The 19,565-nt window shown below is 37.2% G+C and overlaps 1 protein-coding gene across 15 annotated transcripts in view; it reads left to right on the top strand.

Annotated features, from left to right (window-relative positions):
- Positions 1 to 19,565, top strand: part of LOC144324750 (KRAB domain-containing protein 5-like) — a 167,336-nt gene that overhangs the window by 30,404 nt on the left and 117,367 nt on the right. For 13 of the 15 annotated variants that reach the window (XR_013390213.1, XR_013390223.1, XR_013390211.1 and 10 more), the window contains one exon: positions 6,856 to 7,078. The gene's annotated coding sequence lies outside the window, so the exon portion shown is untranslated. Of the gene's footprint in view, positions 1 to 6,855; positions 7,079 to 10,488; positions 14,688 to 17,714; positions 18,846 to 19,565 lie in introns of those variants that run through there. The other 2 variants (XR_013390225.1, XR_013390215.1) reach the window with 2 other exon arrangements.

The raw sequence follows: 19,565 nt of genomic DNA, 5'->3' as shown, positions 1-19,565 counted from the left end.
TAAATGGCTATTTAGAACCTACTCCAGGTTTAATGACAAACTTCATTATAACCTTTATCAGTTTGAAGACCATGAGGGTGAAACCCAGAAAGTCATAAAACGACCATGGTCAATTGACATATCACTAAATGGGGGGGGGGGGGGGGATACCTTTTTTTTTTTTTTTTTTTTTTAGGATTTTATTTATTTATTCATGAGAGACACAGAGAAAGAGAGAGAGAGGCAGAGACACAGGCAGAGGGAGAAGCAGGCTCCATGCAGGGAGCCCGACATGAGACTCGATCCTGGGTCTCCAGGATCACACCCTGGGCTATAGGCAGGTGCTAAACCACTGAGCCACCCAGGGATCCCCAAAAATTACCTTTTATAGATCCCTGAATTATGCCATTTGATCCATGACTGTGCACTTGTACATTTTTGGTAGTCATTGGATATCTTTGAAAGATCAGCAAGCACATTTTTGTGTGTTCTCCTTTGATATATATGGCCATTTTTTATGAGTATAATTTAAATACCTAATAATATTTTATCATAACTTTATATTTCAAATGAATAACCTCTCTCTAAGATGGATTGTGCAATCACTTTTCAACCTTTTGGCTAAGATTGAGTATAGATAGATTGTGCAAAACTTGTTGACCTACCATTCTGTGGTAGGCACTTCTGAATTTGCCATCCAGCCAAACCCCAGCCTACTTATGTCTTTGTTCCATGGCTCCATTGTTTTCTTCAGTTGCTTGAATGACCATCTCATATATGCCTTTTTATTGATAGAATTGTCTTAAATTCTCATACCTAGTTAACATTGGGAAAACTTTCATTTGTTACATTGAAAATTATAGTGCTCAAGTATTTCTCTATATTTTCCAGATTGTTGTAGGACCTAATGTTTTATGAACGCATAAGACTGAACTTTTCCATGGTAAACATTAATAAAATCTGAATTATACAAGTCTGTAATAAATAACATTTCCATTAGAACTGCTATTACAGCTTACTTTTTGAGGCAAAGCTAGTCTGTCTTAATCAATATAGCTAGCTTTAATGTGTTCAAAGCTAGAACCTAGGACTCAGTGGGAGATAAATGAATAAACATCTGAACATTGTATAAAACACAGAATGTACATCTCTCTGATTGTATTAGGGGATTGGCATTCCGTATCCTGTCCCAGCAGAGCCCAGATAGACTGGAGTCATGACTCATGAGAAGAAAGGGGCAGACAGTGGGAAACTTGCAGCAAATAGTGCAGAAATAACTCACCATCAACCAATTGGGATCATTAACAAGAACAATACACACATGGAGGAGACAGTGTACAATGATATAAAGGTGCTTAGCAGGACAGGGATGCTCTGGGTAGCTCTGGTCTCTGGGAAAGATCTGGGGAAAACACTATTTCTGTGAATGTGTTTGACTTTCTTTTGCCTGGACAGCATGAAAATCATGAAGCCACTGCTCCACATCATGAGCCCCAAAGGTAAAACATCAGGAAATAATAGCCATGTACAAATATTGGCATTGTGATTTCTCCTTGAACTGTAGCAGAACAGTATCCAAATCTTTCTTTGTGATGTTTTTGCTGCTCAATTTAAATTAAAATTTAACAGCATGCATAGCATCCAGTTAAGGAACATCTAGAATTCAGTGTGCTTGGGAGACTTCTCCTTAAACTCTGCCTACCTGTAGTTCTAGGGACTGACTACGATTGCCTGAAAGTCACTCAAGAGGCCTTTGCCCATTTTGCGAATGTAGAACACAAGTTTATATCCAAAACCATTAAGAAAATCTTTCATCCCCAAACTTGCCATTGTCTGAGTGACTTTTTATTTTTTTATTTTATTTATTCATGAGAGACACATGGAGAGAGGCAGAGACATAGGCAGAGTGAGAAGCAGGCTCCCTGTAAGGAGTGCAATGTGGGACTCCATCCCAGGGCCCCCGGATCATGTCCTGAGCTGAAGGCAGATGCTCAACCACTGAGCCACCCAGGCATCTCTGAATGACTCTTTTAGAAAGAATAACCAAGGAATTGGTTATAGTCAGGTATTTGAAAAACAGATCTGTAGACCTTAACCTGCATCGGGTGGGGGGGGGGGGGGAGTCTATTAATGGTAAAGAAGAGAGAGATTCTCCAGAATTCCAACTATAGTATAGTTAGAAATATTCCTGTTGTGTAGTGTCTGGAGACCATACTGCTGGTTTCCAGATGACTGATATTCCTCTTTATGGCCAGAAATCCTTGCATGGATGTAAGAGACAGGAATTATGTGGACATGTCAGCTGAAAAACCAATATTTTTCATTTACTACTATTTCCTACTTAAGAAATATACTAAAATTTAGGTTCTTCTGTTAAGAGGGTTCCATTCCTTACAACAGTAACCTTTAACAATTTGTATGAATGACTATTATGAAATACTCCACAAGTATTTTAAAAATCTTTATAGCTCTCTGATACAGGTACACACATGGTTTTATTTGCAGATAAAAATGAAAGTAGATACACAATGTTTAGCCCGTTTGTGAAAGTGCACACACTGCTTAGGGGCAGAGTGGCTGGGATTGTAGTAAACACAATTCTTTTTTTTTTTTAAACACAATTCTTAACTGTTGTGCTGTACTAATAAGAACTGACTTTTCAAATAATTCTGAGCTATGTTCTGTTTTTTAGACAGACATTTTATTTTAGGTTGATAGTGTTTTAAATAATTTTTTGTTTTCACAAGTTTTTTATGCAGAAATTTTTTTTAAGATTTTATTTTTATTTATTCATGAGAGACAGAGAGAGGGGTAGAGAAATAGGCAGAGGGAGAAGCAGGCTCCCTGTAGGGAGCCTGATGTGGGACTCAATCCCAGGACCCTAGGATCACGACCTGAGCCAAAGGCAGACATTTAACCACTGAGCCACCCAGGTGCTCCTATGCAGAAATATTTTCTATAGGTCAGTATCAACTATGAATAGAGATTTGGAGTTCTTAAGTTAGGTGAACTATTGATATATATAACAGTAGAGTCTGCCCCATGACCAACTTGGATTTCATGAAAACAGATTGACTCAATTATTAGACAAGACTGCTTTGCTTGTGTGCCAGGGTCAAAGTGCAATGTTAGATATCATAGTAAATGAACAATAATATCACATTATGAAACAATGTGATACCCTAACTGTGAGGCATGAAACTTTAGTCTCTAAAACAATATTGTGTAGAAATCAAGTTATGGGGCAGCCCAGGTGGCTCAGTGGTTTAGTGCCGCCTTCAGCCCAGGGCGTGATCCTGGGGACCCAGGATCGAGTCCCACATCGGGCTCCCTGCATGGAGCCTGCTTCTGCCTGTGTCTCTGCCTCTCTGTCTGTGTGTATTCTCATGAATAAATAAAAAAAATCTTTTTAAAAAAATTTTAAGAAAAGGGGATCCCTGGGTGGCGCAGCGGTTTAGTGCCTGCCTTTGGCCCAGGGCGCGATCCTGGAGACCTGGGATCGAATCCCACGTCGGGCTCCCGGTGCATGGAGCCTGCTTCTCTCTCTGCCTGTGTCTCTGCCTCTCTCTCTCTCTCTCTCTCTCTGTGTGACTATCATAAATAAATTTTTAAAAATTTTAAATTAAAAAAAATAAAAAAAAAGAAATGAAGTTATGAGCATTATCAGATTACCTGTTCCTCTATTCACATCTGAGTTAAATAAAACTATTACAAAATGAGATGCGTGAAATCTTGTACATGGTAGAAAGTTGTAGAGAGGGACGCCTACGTGGCTCAGGGGTTGAGCATCTGCCTTCCATCCCGGGCATGGTCCTGAGTCCCGGGATTGGGTCCTACATCGGGCTCCCTGTGGGGAGCCTGCTTCTCTTTCTGCCTATGTCTCTGTGTCTCTCATGAATAAATAAAGTTAAAAAAAAAAAAGTTGTAGAGAAATACATGCTGAGCTTAATTTTGATACCAAAATATTTTTAAACCAGAGAAAATCTCTTAATACATTTGAACTTGGAAACTTCTCTATGCAACATGCAACACAGTTTTTTTTTTTTTTTTTTTTTTTTTTTAAATTTTTATTTATTTATGATAGTCAGAGAGAGAGAGAGGCAGAGACACAGGCAGAGGGAGAAGCAGGCTCCATGCACCGGGAGCCCGACGTGGGATTCGATCCTAGGTCTCCAGGATCGCGCCCTGGGCCAAAGGCAGGCGCCAAACCGCTGTGCCACCCAGGGATCCCCAACACAGTGTTTTTTAAATACTTTCCCCCTAAATTCTATTTTCAAGTCTCTCTAATAATCTGAAAACAGATGTTCCAGTAGAGACAGAATCAATGTCTCCCTTACGTGCATCCTAACCCATAATTAGAGAAAAATATTTCTATTTCAGAAACTGTCACTCAAAACTGTTCTTGTATGTAGGATTACATGATTCTAAGAGATCGATCTTACTCATTATTACAGGCACAGATGTATTTTTTTTAAAAGGTTTTATTTATTTATTCGAGAAACAGGCAGAGACACACAGGCAGAGGGAGAAGCAGGCTCCATGCAGGGAGCCCGACATGGGACTCGATCCTGGGTCTCCAGGATCAGGCCCTGGGCTGAAGGTGGTGCTAAACCGTTAAACCACCTGGGCTGCCCAACGCAGGTGTATTGCAGGCACCTTTCAGTAATCCTGAGAAGTTAGTCTAGGTGAACTGAAGAGATTGATTTAAGAACTGTAATCCTTGAGCATTTATTTATTAATGAGAGACGCAGAGAGGCAGAGACACGGGCAGAAGGAGAAGCAGGCTCCATGGCAGGGAGCCTGACGTGGGACTTGATCCCAGGTCTACAGGATCAGGCCCTGGGCTGAGGCAGCGCTAAACCGCTGAGCCACCCGGGCTGCCCAAGGATACATATTTTTAAAACATTAAGAAATTATTTGACTCATAGAAAAGGCTGAACTGAATCATTAAAAAAACTGTGACTCTGTACCCATCAAACAATAACTCTTTTCCTATTCTCTCCAGTCCCTGTCAACCACCATTCTATTTACTACCTCCGTTAATTTGATTATTCTAGGTATCTCATATAAGTAGAATGATTTTCGTGGCTGGCTTATTTCTCTTAGCTTAATGTCTTCAAGCGTCATCCAAGTTGTGGCATGTGTCAGAATTTCTTCCTTTAAGGCTCAGTAATCAGTAATAATTATTGTAAGTATGTATCAGAATATCCAATTAATGTAATGATGACAGACACTTGGATTTTTTCCCACCTTTTGGCTGTTGTGAATAATACTGCTAAGAACATAGGTTTACAAATAGCTCTTTGAGACTGCTTTCAATTATTTTGGGTATCAGTACTTTTTCTATAGCAGCAGCACCAACTTACATTCCTATAAACAATGCACAGGGCTCCAATTTCTCCATATCCTTACCAACAGTTGCTGTTTTCGTGTGTGTATGTTTTAGATGTGAGGTGGTATCTCATTGTGGTCTTGCAGTCTCTTATGATTATTTTGTATGCTTATTGTTGGCAACTTCCTTTTGCTATATCTTTGTGCATATGTATTGTAAATAACTCCTAAAAGTGACTACTTTTTATTCTTCTGTATAATATACATGTGTATTTATAACTCTGAAAGGTTACTGCTTTTTATTCTTCTGTATAATATACATGTGTATTTATGTGTGCCTCTATGTAAGATTTATTATTCTACCCAAGGAAATTTTTCTTTTCTTTAAATCTGTACTTCCTATATAGGTAGTGTGCAATAATTTTTATTAATATACACTTTCCACATGTCTTGTTAGATTTGCTCCTATTTTAAACTGCAGCCTCATTTCTAAAATATCTTCTGGGTGCTTAGAATGTGCATAAACTATGTACTATATGCTTGTCATAGTATTTATAATATTTTGTCCAATTTTCTTACAATATTTGCCCATTGATTCTTTGGCCATACTCTTTAAACAGAGATGATTTTCTAGTGGTTAATTCTTTACTAATACCTCAAGGTGCTAAATAATATAGGTGTTAGGATTTCCCAGTGTTCTTTTTGACTTTGCAGGGAATTGATATATTTCTCAATAGTTAAACTAGCATTGGAAGTCAGTGACATTTCTTTGATTATGTTGATTATTTGGTGTTCATATCTCATTTTTATGACTTTAAAAGTGATATTTTCTAATAATGAAAAAATATTGTAGTCCTAGTATAAGATTCACTTAACCTCACTAGAAACTCTTAAATTTGCTAAAACTATATTTAATAATTTTGGACATCAAGGCATATATGAGATTTGTTAAATATATTTTTGAGAATTTTTTTATGGTTTGGGAAATTTTGAATAGCCTAAATGGCATGAATTTTAAAATCTTCAGTTTAGAATTTGTGCCTCTTCTTGCATCAACATTATTAAAATACGTATTTTTAGAGAACAAGTATGTCAAATAGACTTTTCCTATTTGCATCAATTGTATAAATCATGTCCAGTGATTTTTAATATAAGTTCATGGCATGTCCCCTTCACTTTTACTTTCACTCTTCTTGGAAAATTTTTCTCAAGCCCTTTGCATCCTTCCTTGTTTCTGTGGCTAACTTTTTTTAAAGTTTAGGAGACTAAGGGTGAACAGATAATTATATGTTGGGGACAGTGAACTTCTCAATTAAACGCACATACTTCCTGTGGTTCTTTCATCTAGCAGATCACAGCATCTAAATATTTTCTGTTTCCACCATGTGGGAACTTGTCTGCTTACAGTTATTCTGGAAAAAGAAAACTTTTCCCATATACTTGACCTTGAATGCATAGTAGAAAATCTAATCACTTATGGGGATTGGGAAAGTTGTTTTTTTTTTTTTTTTTAGTTTTTGATGTTTAGTATCTCTGAAACTGCAGGTGAAGCGATACTGCATTTCTGCCAGGAGTTCACAGAATCACAAACCCAAAGTCTCCGAAAGTGGTGAAAGAAGAAAACTGCCAACCAAGAATACTCTACCTGGCATAGTTGTCCTTCAGAAGGAAGTTTCCCAGGCAAGTGAAGTCTGAAGGAGTTCATTAAGACTGGCCTTGTGAGAAATCTTAAAGGGACTTCAAGCTTTTCTGCTACTAACTAGTAAAGGTAAATACATAAATTCAGAATACTCTAATGTTGTGTTGGTGGTAGGTGAATCACCTAACTCTAGTATGAAAGTTGCAAGATAAAAGTATTAAAAATATTTATAACTTAAGTAATGTTAATGGATATATAAGGTAAAATATGTAAATTGTGACATCAAGACCAAAACATGGGGGAGGAAAGTAAAAAAGTAAAATTTTCTCAGCTTATCAATCTTCATGGTAACCACAAGTCAAAAACTTGGATTAGATTTAGGCATGCCAGACAGCAAATCATAAAGGGACAAAATGGCAATAGTAGTAAGCACATACCTATGAATAATTACATTAAATGTAAATGGACTAAATTCTCCCATCAAAAGACAGAGTGGCTAAATGGGTATAAATACAATATATATTATGTACAGGAGACTGATTTCAGCCTTAAAGACACATACAGACTGAAAATGAAAGATTGCAAAAGGATCTTCCATGAAAGTGTGGCCAGAGTTATAAAAGACTTTAAGACAAAGAGGGTCATTGTATACTGATAACAATGTCAAACAAGAGGATATAACATTTATAAATACTTATGCACCCATAGTGGGAACATCTAAATACATATATCAAGTATTAAGAGACAGGAATAAAATAATAGGGGACTTCATCCAGGCAGAAAATCAATAAGGAAACTTTGGACTTAAATTATATTATACCAGATGACATCAACAGACAATTGTACAACGTTCTATCCAACAACATCAGAATGCAAATTCTTAGGCACACATGGAACATTCTCCAGGATGTAACATATGCTAGGCCAGAAAACCATATCAAGCCTCTTTTCTAAACACAGTGGTTAAAACTAGAAATCAAGGATGAGAAGAAGGCTGGAGGGATGCCTGGGGGGCTTAGTGGTTGAGTGTCTGCCTTTGGCTCAGGGTGTGATCGTGTGATCCGGGAGAGTCCCACACCGAGCTTCTTCCATGGAGCCTGCTTCTCCCTCTGCCTGTATCTCTGTCTCTCTCTTTCTCTGTGTCTCTCATGAATAAATAAATTAAAAAAAAAAAAGCTAGATAATTCCCACATATTTGTGGACTTAACATTTTGTAATTGAACAACATAGAAGAAGCCGTCAAAGGAATTAAAAAAATATCTTGAGGCAAATGAAAATGGAAATTCAAACTAAGCCCAAAGTTGGAAGAAAATTAGAGCAGAAATAGAGACCAAAAGAAAAGATTAATGAAACTAAGAAAATTGACAAACCCTTTGGCTAGACTTAGCAAGAAAAAAAGAAGATCTCCAGAAAAGAAAATTAGAAATAAGAGACAATAGACATCAATAAGAGACACTACAACAGACATCACACAAAGATCTAAAAGACTGCTACACTCTGGAGGGTATTATGCTGAGTGAAATAAGTCAGCTGGAGAAAGACAATCATCATATAATTTCACTCACATGTGGAATATAAAAAATAGTCAAAGGGACTATAAGGAAAAGGAGGGAAACTGAGTGGGAAAAAATTAGAGAGGATGACAAACCATGAGAGACTCCTAACTCTGGGAAACAAAGGGTTGCAGAAGAGCAGCCCGGTGGCACAGCGGTTTGGTGCTGCCTGCAGCCTGGGATGTGATCCTGGAGACCCGGGATCAAGTCCCACATCGGGCTCCCTGCATGGAGCCTGCTTCTCCCTCTGCCTGTGTCTCTGCCTCTCTCTCTCTGTGTCTATGAATAAATAAATAAAATCTTAAAAAAACAAACAAAAACAAAGGGTTGCAGAAGGGGAGAAGTGTGGGGGCATGGAGTGATGGGCACACAGGGAGGGCACATGATGAGATGAGCACTGGGTGTTATATGTTGGCAAATTGAATTTAAATAAAATATTAGGAAGAAAAGACTGCTACAATCATATCCCAACAAATTTGACAACCTAGAATTGGACACTTTCCTAGAAATATTTAACCTACCAGGATTGAATCACAAAGAAATAGAAAACCTGAAGAGAAAAATTACTAGTAAAGAGACTGAAATAGTAATCAAAACCCTAGCAAAAGTTGAGAATCAAAAGACTTCATGGCAAACTCTACCAAACATTTAAAGATGACCAATTCTTCTCAGAGTATTACAAAAAAATGGAAGAGGAGGGAACACTTCCAAACTCATTTCCAGCATTACCCTGATACCAAAACCAGACAAGGACCTGAAAAGGAAGGGAAACTCCTGGCCAATTACCTAATGAACAGAGATGTGAAAATCCTCATGAAAATAGTAGCAAATTGAATTCAACGGGGCATTTACAAGATTATACACTATTAGCAAATGGGTTGTATTCTAGGGATGCAGGATGGTTCAATATCCACAAATCAATAGATATGATACAGCACATTAACAAAATAGTGTATTGAACTCCTACAATCATCTCAGTAGATGCAGAAAAGCCTTTGACAGAATTCAACACCCAGGCATGATAAAAACTCTCAACCAAATGGGTATAAATGGAATGTACCGCAGCATAAGAAATGCCATATATGGTAAGCCCACGGCTAAAGTATTCAACAGTGAAAAGGTGACTACTTTTCCTCTAAGATGAGGGATGAGACAAGGATATGTCACTCTCATCACTTTTCTTCAACATAGTACTAAATGTCTTTGCCAGAATAATTAAGTAGAAACTGGTCAGGTGCATCTCTCAAGTAGGGACTGTTTTTCTTATGATTAGATTCATGGTAAATGATACATCACTGGATGTTTTAACCTTGAACACTTGGCTCAGGTAGTGTTTTCCAGGTCTCTACATTAGATAAAGCTATTATATGTCTGTGTCCAGCCCAGCCACAGGGGAGGGAATAAATTAATATCCACCTCCTGGGAACAGGAATATCTTCCCATATTAATTTGTATTTTTCTGCCAGGAAGATTTGTCTCGTCTATTCAATTATTTTATATATATATATATATAGAGAGAGAGAGAGAGAGTTTATATGATATAAATATATCATATTTACATATATATATATATAATTTTACATTTATATATACATATATATACCCCCCCACACAACACACATTGTGTTACGTTGTAACATTTTTAATCCAACACCATGATATTAATTTTGTTGCTCAAATTGTTTCAACTTTTGCAACTGGGAGCAAATTGTAGCTGTTTCAGATTAAACCATATATCCCTTTAATTTACCCTGATAAAAATTTATATGAAAGAAAGGGAGAACATGAGCAGGAGGAGAGGCAAAAGGATAAGTAGACTCCTTGCTGAATGGGGAGCTCAGCATGGGGCTCAAACCCACTACCCCAAGATGATGATCTGAGCCAAAGTTAGATGCTTAACCGACTTCTCTTTTTTGAAGACTTCTTTCTCATTCCAGTATGAGATGCTCCAAACTCATCTTGTATTTTTCCATATCCCACACATAGGATATTTGGATCCATGATTGATTTTTTTCTTTTAAGAGAACAAACACATGTACAAGCAAGCCAGGGGGAAAGGAAGAGAAAGAACCCCAAGCGGACTCTATGCCCAGTGACAACCTTGATGTGGGACTTAGTCCCATAACCCTGAGATCATGACCTGACCTGAAATCAAGACTTGGATGTTTAACCAACTGAACTGCCAAGGCACCCCTCAAATACCCTTTTAAGAGAATATTAGAAACCAACTTAATGAAAGACTTCTGGAGATTCAAGAGTATTTCAATATTCCTGGATGTTTTGTTGGGTTTTTGTCAAATTCTGTGACTTCGTTTCTATTCCAGTGTTGTAGTGTAAAAAAGTAAATTATGGAAATGATGCAGCAAGATGACTGAGTAGGAAGCCTTAGCTCTCATTCCTCCACAAACAAATCCATATAATGATACTGGTTCCAAAATTCCTCAAAGAGAAATTCACAATTCTTAGCACAAACTGAGAGTAGTTGCATTTATAGGGTTAAGAAGAACAATTTACTTTACTTATGTCAGCTTGTCTCCAAGTCTCCTTAGCTCAGCACCAAGCTTAATACCTTGGGGTGTGATTTCTCCCATGGGGTAAGGGGAGTGAAGATTGGTAGTGTGTGCCTGGCCTCCTTACCTCTCCATGCATCCTCTGTGAAGTCGTTTTCTGTCATGCTCCTTACTAAGTGCAGAATGACTTGCAGAGCCTGGTCTTCTGGGAAAGACAGGAACAAAGAAAAAGTCATAGCATGCCCTTTATATCCACCATTGGTCTGCACAATTAGGAATAGGCACAGAGCTAAAGCTTTTCCTTTACAGGAAAGGGAAGGAAGCAAAATGACCTTATCCCAAGTATTAGAGTTTTTTCTTCACAGTGCTGTTTTTTTATCTCACATCATACAGAACACGGAATGACCTGCAGAGCCAGTCTTTTGGGTCAGAAAGGATCAAAGAGATGGGTAGGCATGCCCTTTACTAAAATCTGGTGATGCTTAGATTGGGAATAAACACAAAACTGAGATTTTCTTACACTAAGAACTTTTCTGCAACAAAAGTTTTTGTCCTTAACATTTCTGAGTGCCCTACATGGAGTTGATGTCTATGTTGCCCCATCCTAGCACTAAAGAAGAGAGTTTGATTCCTGGGAAAATTAGTAATGAAGCAAAAACTTTGACATCCTCTTACAGTTAGCTTTGCTCTGCATTGAGAAAAAGCAAGGGACTCAGGCTTTTCTTCAAGAGGGAGAGGACGTGTTAAGGGGTCTTCCCCCACCTTCCAGTGCATTCCTCAAAAGCTCCATCTCTATTTTGTCACTTACTGAGTACTAGTAATTGGTGAGTATCTCTCCAAATGAAAATCATCCATAAAGACTAGGACAGGCAGCTGCTTTTCAAGATAGAAATAATGCAAACTTAAGCATGAAGAAACAAGAAAGTGCAATCAAAGAAAAAAACAAAATCTCCTTTTTTTTTTTTAAACAGTAGGTTTATTTATTTTTTTTTTAATTTTTATTTATTTATGATAGTCACACAGAGAGAGAGAGAGGCAGAGACACAGGCAGAGGGAGAAGCAGGCTCCATGCACCGGGAGCCCGATGTGGGATTCGATCCCGGGTCTCCAGGATCGCGCCCTGGGCCAAAGGCAGGCGCCAAACCGCTGCGCCACCCAGGGATCCCCCAAATCTCCTCATTTACCAACTACCAAGAAATGGAAATCTGTGAAATGCCTGACAAGGATTATTAAAATATTGGATTTATTTCTAGGAGTTTGACTTTATTTATTTTTAAGATTCCATTTATTAAATCACTCCAAGTTCATCCATGTGGTCAAAATGGCAGGATTTCCTTCTTTCTGAAGGCTGAATAATATTCATATGTATATATAACATTTTCTTGATCCATTCATCTGTTCGTGGACACTTACTTAAGTTGTTTCCATACCTGGGCTATTGTGAATAATGCTGCAATGAATGCTCCAGTACAGAGATCTGTTATTGACAGAGTTCTCACCCTCCTTTGGATAAATTGCTAGATCATAAGGTAATTCTGTTTTTAGTTTATTGAGAAACCTCCACTCCATCTTCCATAATGACTATATCAGTTTACATTCCCACCATTGTGTAGCATTCACTTTTCTCTACATCCTTACCAGGACTTACTCTCTTGTCTTTTTAAAGATTTTTTATTTATTCATTTTGAGAGAAACAGAGCAAGAACATGAACAGAGGAGAGCAGCAGAGAGAGAGGGAGAAGCAGGCTCCCTACTGATCAGGGAGCCTAACTTGGGGCTCAATCCCAGGACCCTCAGATCATGACCTCACCAGTTGAGCCACCCAGGTGCCCCTCTCTTGTCTTTTGATAATAGGTATTCTAACAGGTGTAAGATGATATCTCATGGTGATTTTGATTTGCTTTTTCCTTGTGATTAGTAATGTTGAATACCTTTTCATGTAACTGTTGGCCATTTGTATGTCTTCCTTGGACAAAGGTCTATTCAGGTCCATTGCCAATTCTTTAATGAGGTTATTTTAGCTATTGCATTGTAGGAGATCCTTGTATATTTTGCATATAATCTCATATCGAATATGTTGTTTGCAACTATTTTGTCCCATTCCCAAAGTTGCCTTTTCACTTTTTGTAGTTTCACATGCCGGATGTAAGCTTTTTATACTGATGTAGTCCCAACTTGTTTATTTTTGCTTTTGTTACACCTTTGCTTTTGGTGTCAAGAACTACCTGTTTCCTCTAGGAGTTTGATGGTTTCAGACCTTACATTTTTTGCATTTAGCTATCCCAATTTCTCCAACATCATTTGTTAAAGTAATTGTCCTTTGCCAGTTGCATATTTTTGACATATCAAAAATTAATTTACCATATATCTATGAGTTTCTTCCTGAACAAAATAATTTCCCTAAAGAAGCACAGTGATTGGGCACCTAAGTGGCTCAGTGGTTAAGCATCTGCCTTTGGCTCAGGGTGTGATCTCAGGGTTCTGGGATCAAGTCCTGCATCTGGCTCCCCACAAGGAGCCTCCTTCTCCCTCTGCCTATCTCTCTGCCTGTCTCTGTGTCTCCCATGAATAAATAAATAAAGTATTTTTTAAAAAGCACAGTGATTCATAAGATAATACAGATAAATGAACATATAGGAAACAATATATAAACAAAATGAGAAGTTGAACAGAGAGATGCAAGCTATTAAAAGGTACAGCTGGAAAATACCATAATTGAACTGAAAAATTTAAAGATTTTATTTATTTGAAAGAGAGTGCACAAGTGTGGAGGGGCAGAGAAGGAAGGAGAAAGAATCTGTAGCACATTTCATGCTGAGTGTGGAGCCCAGTGTGAAGCTCAGTCCCATGACCGTGAGATTGTGACTTGAGCCAAAACTAAGAGTCAACCAGATGCTTACCTGACTGAACCACCCAGGTGCTCCTGAACTGAAAAGTGTAATACAGGCTTTCAAAAGCAGACTTGAGCAAGCTGAACCAAGAATCCACAAACTTAAGCAGAACATTTGATATCTACTCAGGGCAAAATGAAAAAAGAATGAAAGAGTATGAAGAAAGCATTAAAGACTTGTACAAAAAAAAAAAAAAAAGACCTGTACATTGTTTCTATGTGGTCTCATGAGTTACGGAAGTCAGAAGAAGAGAATGAGAGAGGGGCAAAAAAATGTGTGTACAGAAATAATGTCTTGAAAATTTACATCGGGCAGCCCCGGTGGTGCAGTGGTTTAGCGCTGCCTTTGGCCCAGGGCGTGATCATGGAGACCCTGGATCGAGTCCCGCGTTGGCCTCTCTGTATGATGCCTGCTTCTCCCTCTGCCTGTGTCTCCGCCTCTCTGTCTCTGTCTCTATGAATAAATAAATAAAATCTTAAAAAAAAAAAAAAAAGAAAATTTACCACATCTGGGGAAAGAAAGTGCATATATGTGAAGTCCACAGGATCCCAAATAGATTGAAAGTTTAGATTTACATTAAGACACATTAAAAAGTCAAAGACAAAGTAAAAATTTTGTTAGCAGCAAAAGAAGAGATCTATAATATCCGAGGGAGCTCCACAAGAACCTTGAAGATTAAAAGAGAGTGGGATAATCAAACTGTTGAAAGTGAAAAACCATGGACAAAAAATATTATACCAGCAAAGCTATCCTTAAGAAATAAAGATGTTCCCAGACAAGTAAATATTGAGAGATTTCTTTACCACTAGAGTTGCCGTACAAAAAATGTTAAAAGGAGTTGTTCATACTGAAGCAGAAGAGCACTAATTAGCAGCATGAAAACAAAAAGTCACTAGTGAAGGTAAGTATATAATCAAATACAGAATTTTGTTATATTGTAATGATGGTTCATAAGCCACTTTTCGAGTATAAAAGTGAAAAGAATTAAAAACAATGACTTTAATAATTTGTTAGTGGATATATACTAAAATATGTAAATTGTAACATCAATAACAGTGTTGGAAGAAGGGAGGAGTACAACTGTGGAATTTTTGTATGTAATCAAAATTAAGTTTTTTCAGGTTAAACTAGACTGTTACAATTAGTTCTATGTAAGCCTCATGGGAAATAAATAAAAATCCTGTAGTAGACACACAGTATACCAAGAAAAAGGAATCAAAGGATATCTCTAGTAAAAGATTATTAAACCACAAATGAAGATAGTAAGAGAGGAAGAAAGTTGCCTTCTACCTGTATTGTAGTCCTTTTGTTATTAACAAAATGGAAATAATGAGTCTTCATCTTTAAAAATTAGTGTAGTCCACAATAGCCAAACTGGAAGGAGCCATGATATCCTTCAGCAGATGAATGGATAAAGAAAATGTGGTGTCTGTATGTATATATGTGTGTGTGTGTAAATTTTATACATTTTATACAAGTATACATTTTATACATTTTATATATTATTTATATAATATTATATAAATATATATATAAAATTTATACACACACACATATGTGTATAAAATGTCCACAATAGCCAGAATGTCCATAATAGCCAAACTGTGGAAGGAGCCAAGATTTCCTTCGATAGATGAATGGATATAGATGTGTTATATACACACACGCACACAATGGAATAGTATTCAACCATCAGAAAGGACGAATACCTAGCATTTGCTTCAATGTAGATGGAACAAAAAGGTATGCTGAGTGAAAAAAGTTAATTGGAGAAAGACAATCATATGGTTTCACTCACATGTGGAATATAAGAAATAGTGAAAAGGACTATAAGGGAAGAGAGGGAAACTGAGTGAGGGAAAATTAGGAAGACAAACCATGAGAGACTCCTAACTCTGGGAAAAAGGGTTGCAGAAGAGGAGGATGGAGGGATGGGGTGACTGGGAACAGGGATTCCTGTTGGGCAATGGGAGGGCACTTAATGGGATGAACACTGGGTGTTATACTATATGTTGGCAAATTGAATTTTAATAAAATATAAAAAATAATAAAGATACTTTATTTTTTTATTTTTTTAAAGATTTATTTATTTATGATAGACACACACAGAGAGAGAGAGAGAGAGAGAGAGGCAGAGACACAGGCAGAGGGAGAAGCAGGCTCCATGCCGGGAGCCCGATGCGGGACTCGATCTGGGGACTCCAGCATCGCGCCCTGGGCCAAAGGCAGGTGCCAAACCTCTGAGCCACCCAGGGATCCCCAATAAAGATACTTTAAAAAGTATAAATGGATTAAATTTCCCAAATAAACTGCATAGAATGGCTGAATGATATTTTAAATCCAAGCCTATGTTGTATATACAAGAGACTCATGTTAACTTTGAGGACATAATATAGGACATATGTAGGATAAAGTTGGAGGGTTGGAAAATACTCCACACAAATGATAATCAAAAGAGAGCAAGCCTAACTATACTCAGACAATTAGACTTTAAGTTAAAATCCATCAAAGGATCAGAGGAGGCTATTATAATGATAGATGGGTTAATTCACGAGGAGATTATAAATTATAAATTTGTATGTACTCAGACTGGAGTCCCTAAATATATAAGCAAATATTAACAGCTATAAAGGGAGAAATATACAGATTTACAGTAATAGGAGGGGACTTCAATACCCAACTTTCAATAGTGGGTAGGTTGCTTAAACAGGTAATATTGGATTTGAAATTACACTTTAGATCAAGTGTACCTAATAGACATATACAGTACATTCCATCCAACAGCAGTAAAATGCTCATTCTTCTCAAGTACACAGAGAACATTCCCTAAGATAGATCATATGTTAAGCCACAAAACAAGCCTTCAAAAATACAAAAGGACTGAATTCCTATCAAGGATTGTTTCTAACCATAAAATCAATATCAAGAATAATACTGGAATATTGATAAATATGTGAGGATTGAACAAGTGTGTCAGAAAAGTAGTCATAGGAAGGACCAAAGAAGAAAATGAAAATGAAAATGAAGAAAATGAAAATGCAGTATACCAAAACTTATGGAATGCAGCAAAAGCAATTCAAAGGGGAATATTGAAAGTGATAATTTTTCTGCATCTATTAATATAATAGAATTTTTTTCCACTTCACTCTTAATGTGTATCACATTTATTGATTTGTAGATGGTGAGCTATCCTTGAACCTCACAGATAAATCCCACTTGATTATGGTGTATGATCCTTTAATGTGATGTGGAATTTTGTTTGCCAGTATTGAAAATATTTGCATCTATGTTTTCCAAGGCTATTGACTTATATTGTTTCTGTAGTACCCTTGTCTGCTTTTGCTACCAGGGGAATGCTAGCCTCATGAGTTTGGAAATGTCTTCTCCTTTAATTTTTTTAGAAGAATGAGCAGTTCTGGCTTTAGTTCCTCAAAAGTTTGGTATAATTCACCAGGAAAGCCATTTGGTTCTGGGGTTTTACTTATGAACATGTCTTTTGAATACTAATTCAATATCTTTACTCATTATTGATCTCTTCAGATTTTCTCTTTTACCACTATTCAGTCTTGGTAGGTTGTATGTTTCTAGGAATTGTTCGTTGTTTTCTATGTAATCCAACGTGTTGGCATGTGATGATTAATAGCTGGCTCTTATGGTCCTTTATATTTCTGGGGTGTCATTGTATGATACACCTTTATTGTTGTTCATTTTCTCCCCTCCAGCAACCCTCAGTTTGTTCCCTATAGTTAAGAGTCTCTTAATTGCCTCCCTCTACTTTTATCTTATTTTATTTTTCCTTCTCTTCCCCTAGGCTCACCTGTTTTGTTTCTTAAATTGCACATATGAGTTCTTTTAGTTTCTGTATTTATCACTTTCTGGGTCCTGGGATTGAGTCCCAGATCAGGCTCCCAGCAAGGAGCCTGTTTCTCCTGCCTATGTTTCTGCCTCTCTCTTTGTCTCTCTCATGAACAATTAAATGAAATCTTGAAAAAAAAAAAAGTAATAATAATCTGGGAAATGAGAGAAAATATTTCCAAATCATATCTGATAACAAGAGGTGAATGGCAAAAATATATGAAGAATTTATAAACCTCAAACTCCTAAGCAGACTGATTAAAAAATGGACAGAAGATATCAACAAAAAATTTTCCAAGGACATGTACAAATGGCCAACAGGTACATGAAAAGGTGCTCAACATTCCTAATCATAGGAGAAATGTAATTTAAAACCACAATGAGATCACTTCACCCCAATAATAATGACTATTCTTGAAAACACAACAAATAACAAGTGTTGCTGAAGATATGGAAGAAACACTTGCACGCTTGGTGCAAAGGTAAAATAGGTACAGCCACTATGGAAAACAATATGATGGTTTCTCAAAACATTAAAAATTGAGTGTATAACCCAGCAAATGTGCTTCTGAGTATTTTTTTAAAGGTAATGAAATTGCTTTCTTCAGAAGATAATCTGCACCCCATGTTCATTCCAGTGTTACTTAAGTATACATTGACAGATGATTAAAGAAAATGCAGTGTACATATACAATGGAATATTATTCAGCCATAAAAAAGAAGGAAATCCATTTGTTAACATGGTTGCACCTTAAGGATATACTGAGTGATGTAAGTCAGAAAAGAGAAATACTTTATGATATTACTTGTATGTGGCATCTAAAAAAAGCCAGTCTTAGAGTGCTTGGGTGGCTCAGTCGGTTAAGCATCTGCCTTCAGCTCAGGCCATGATCTCAGGGTCCTGGGATGCGCCCCACATTGGGTTCCATGCTCAGTGGGGAGCCTGCTTCTCCCTCTCCCTGTGCCTGCTGCTCCTCCTGCTTGTGTTCTCTCTCTGTGTGTCAAATAAATCTTTTTTAAAAATTCAAAAGCCAGTCTCATAAAAACAAGGAGCAGGGGACGCCTGGGTGGCTCAGCGGTTGGGCGGCTGCCTTTGGCTCAGGTCGTGACCCCGGGGTTCTGGGATTGAGTCCCGCATTGGGCTCCCCGCATGGGGCCTGCTTCTCCCTCTGCCTGTGTCTCTGCCTCTCTTTCTCTCTCTCTGGGTCTCTCATGAATAAATAAAATATATATTTAAAACAAAAACAAAAACAAGGAGCAGAATGGTAAATTACCAGTTGCAGGGGGGTGGGGATTAGGACAGATGTTGTTCAAGGGTAGAAACTTAAGACTAGAAGTAAATAAGCCCTGAAGATCTAATGCACACCATAGTGAATATAGACAATATTGTATTTTAATAATCAAACCTGTTAAAAGACTACATCTTAATTTTCCCAACCACAAAAAGGACATCATTATGTGACATGATAGAGGTGCTAGTTGCTACAATGGCAATGTAGCTAGTTGCTACAATTTATATATTGTAATGTATAAATATATATTACAATATATAAATATATATTTGTTACACATATATGTAATAATATATATTACAATATATAAATATATCAAATTGACATGTTGTACACTTTAAATTTACACAGTGTTACATATGTCAAATATATTTCAAGAAAAGTAATAGAGAACAACAATATAAGAATCAGGCAGAAGAATTAATCTGAGAATTAGAAGATAGGAACTTGAAAATACCCAGAGAATAAGGGGAAAAAGTGAAAAAGGATGAAGAAAGACTATGTGATACCATCAA

This window comes from Canis aureus, chromosome 1, assembly GCF_053574225.1.
Source record: "Canis aureus isolate CA01 chromosome 1, VMU_Caureus_v.1.0, whole genome shotgun sequence".
NCBI classification, from domain to species: Eukaryota; Metazoa; Chordata; class Mammalia; order Carnivora; family Canidae; genus Canis; species Canis aureus.
This window is presented reverse-complemented; position numbering and strand designations above follow the sequence as displayed.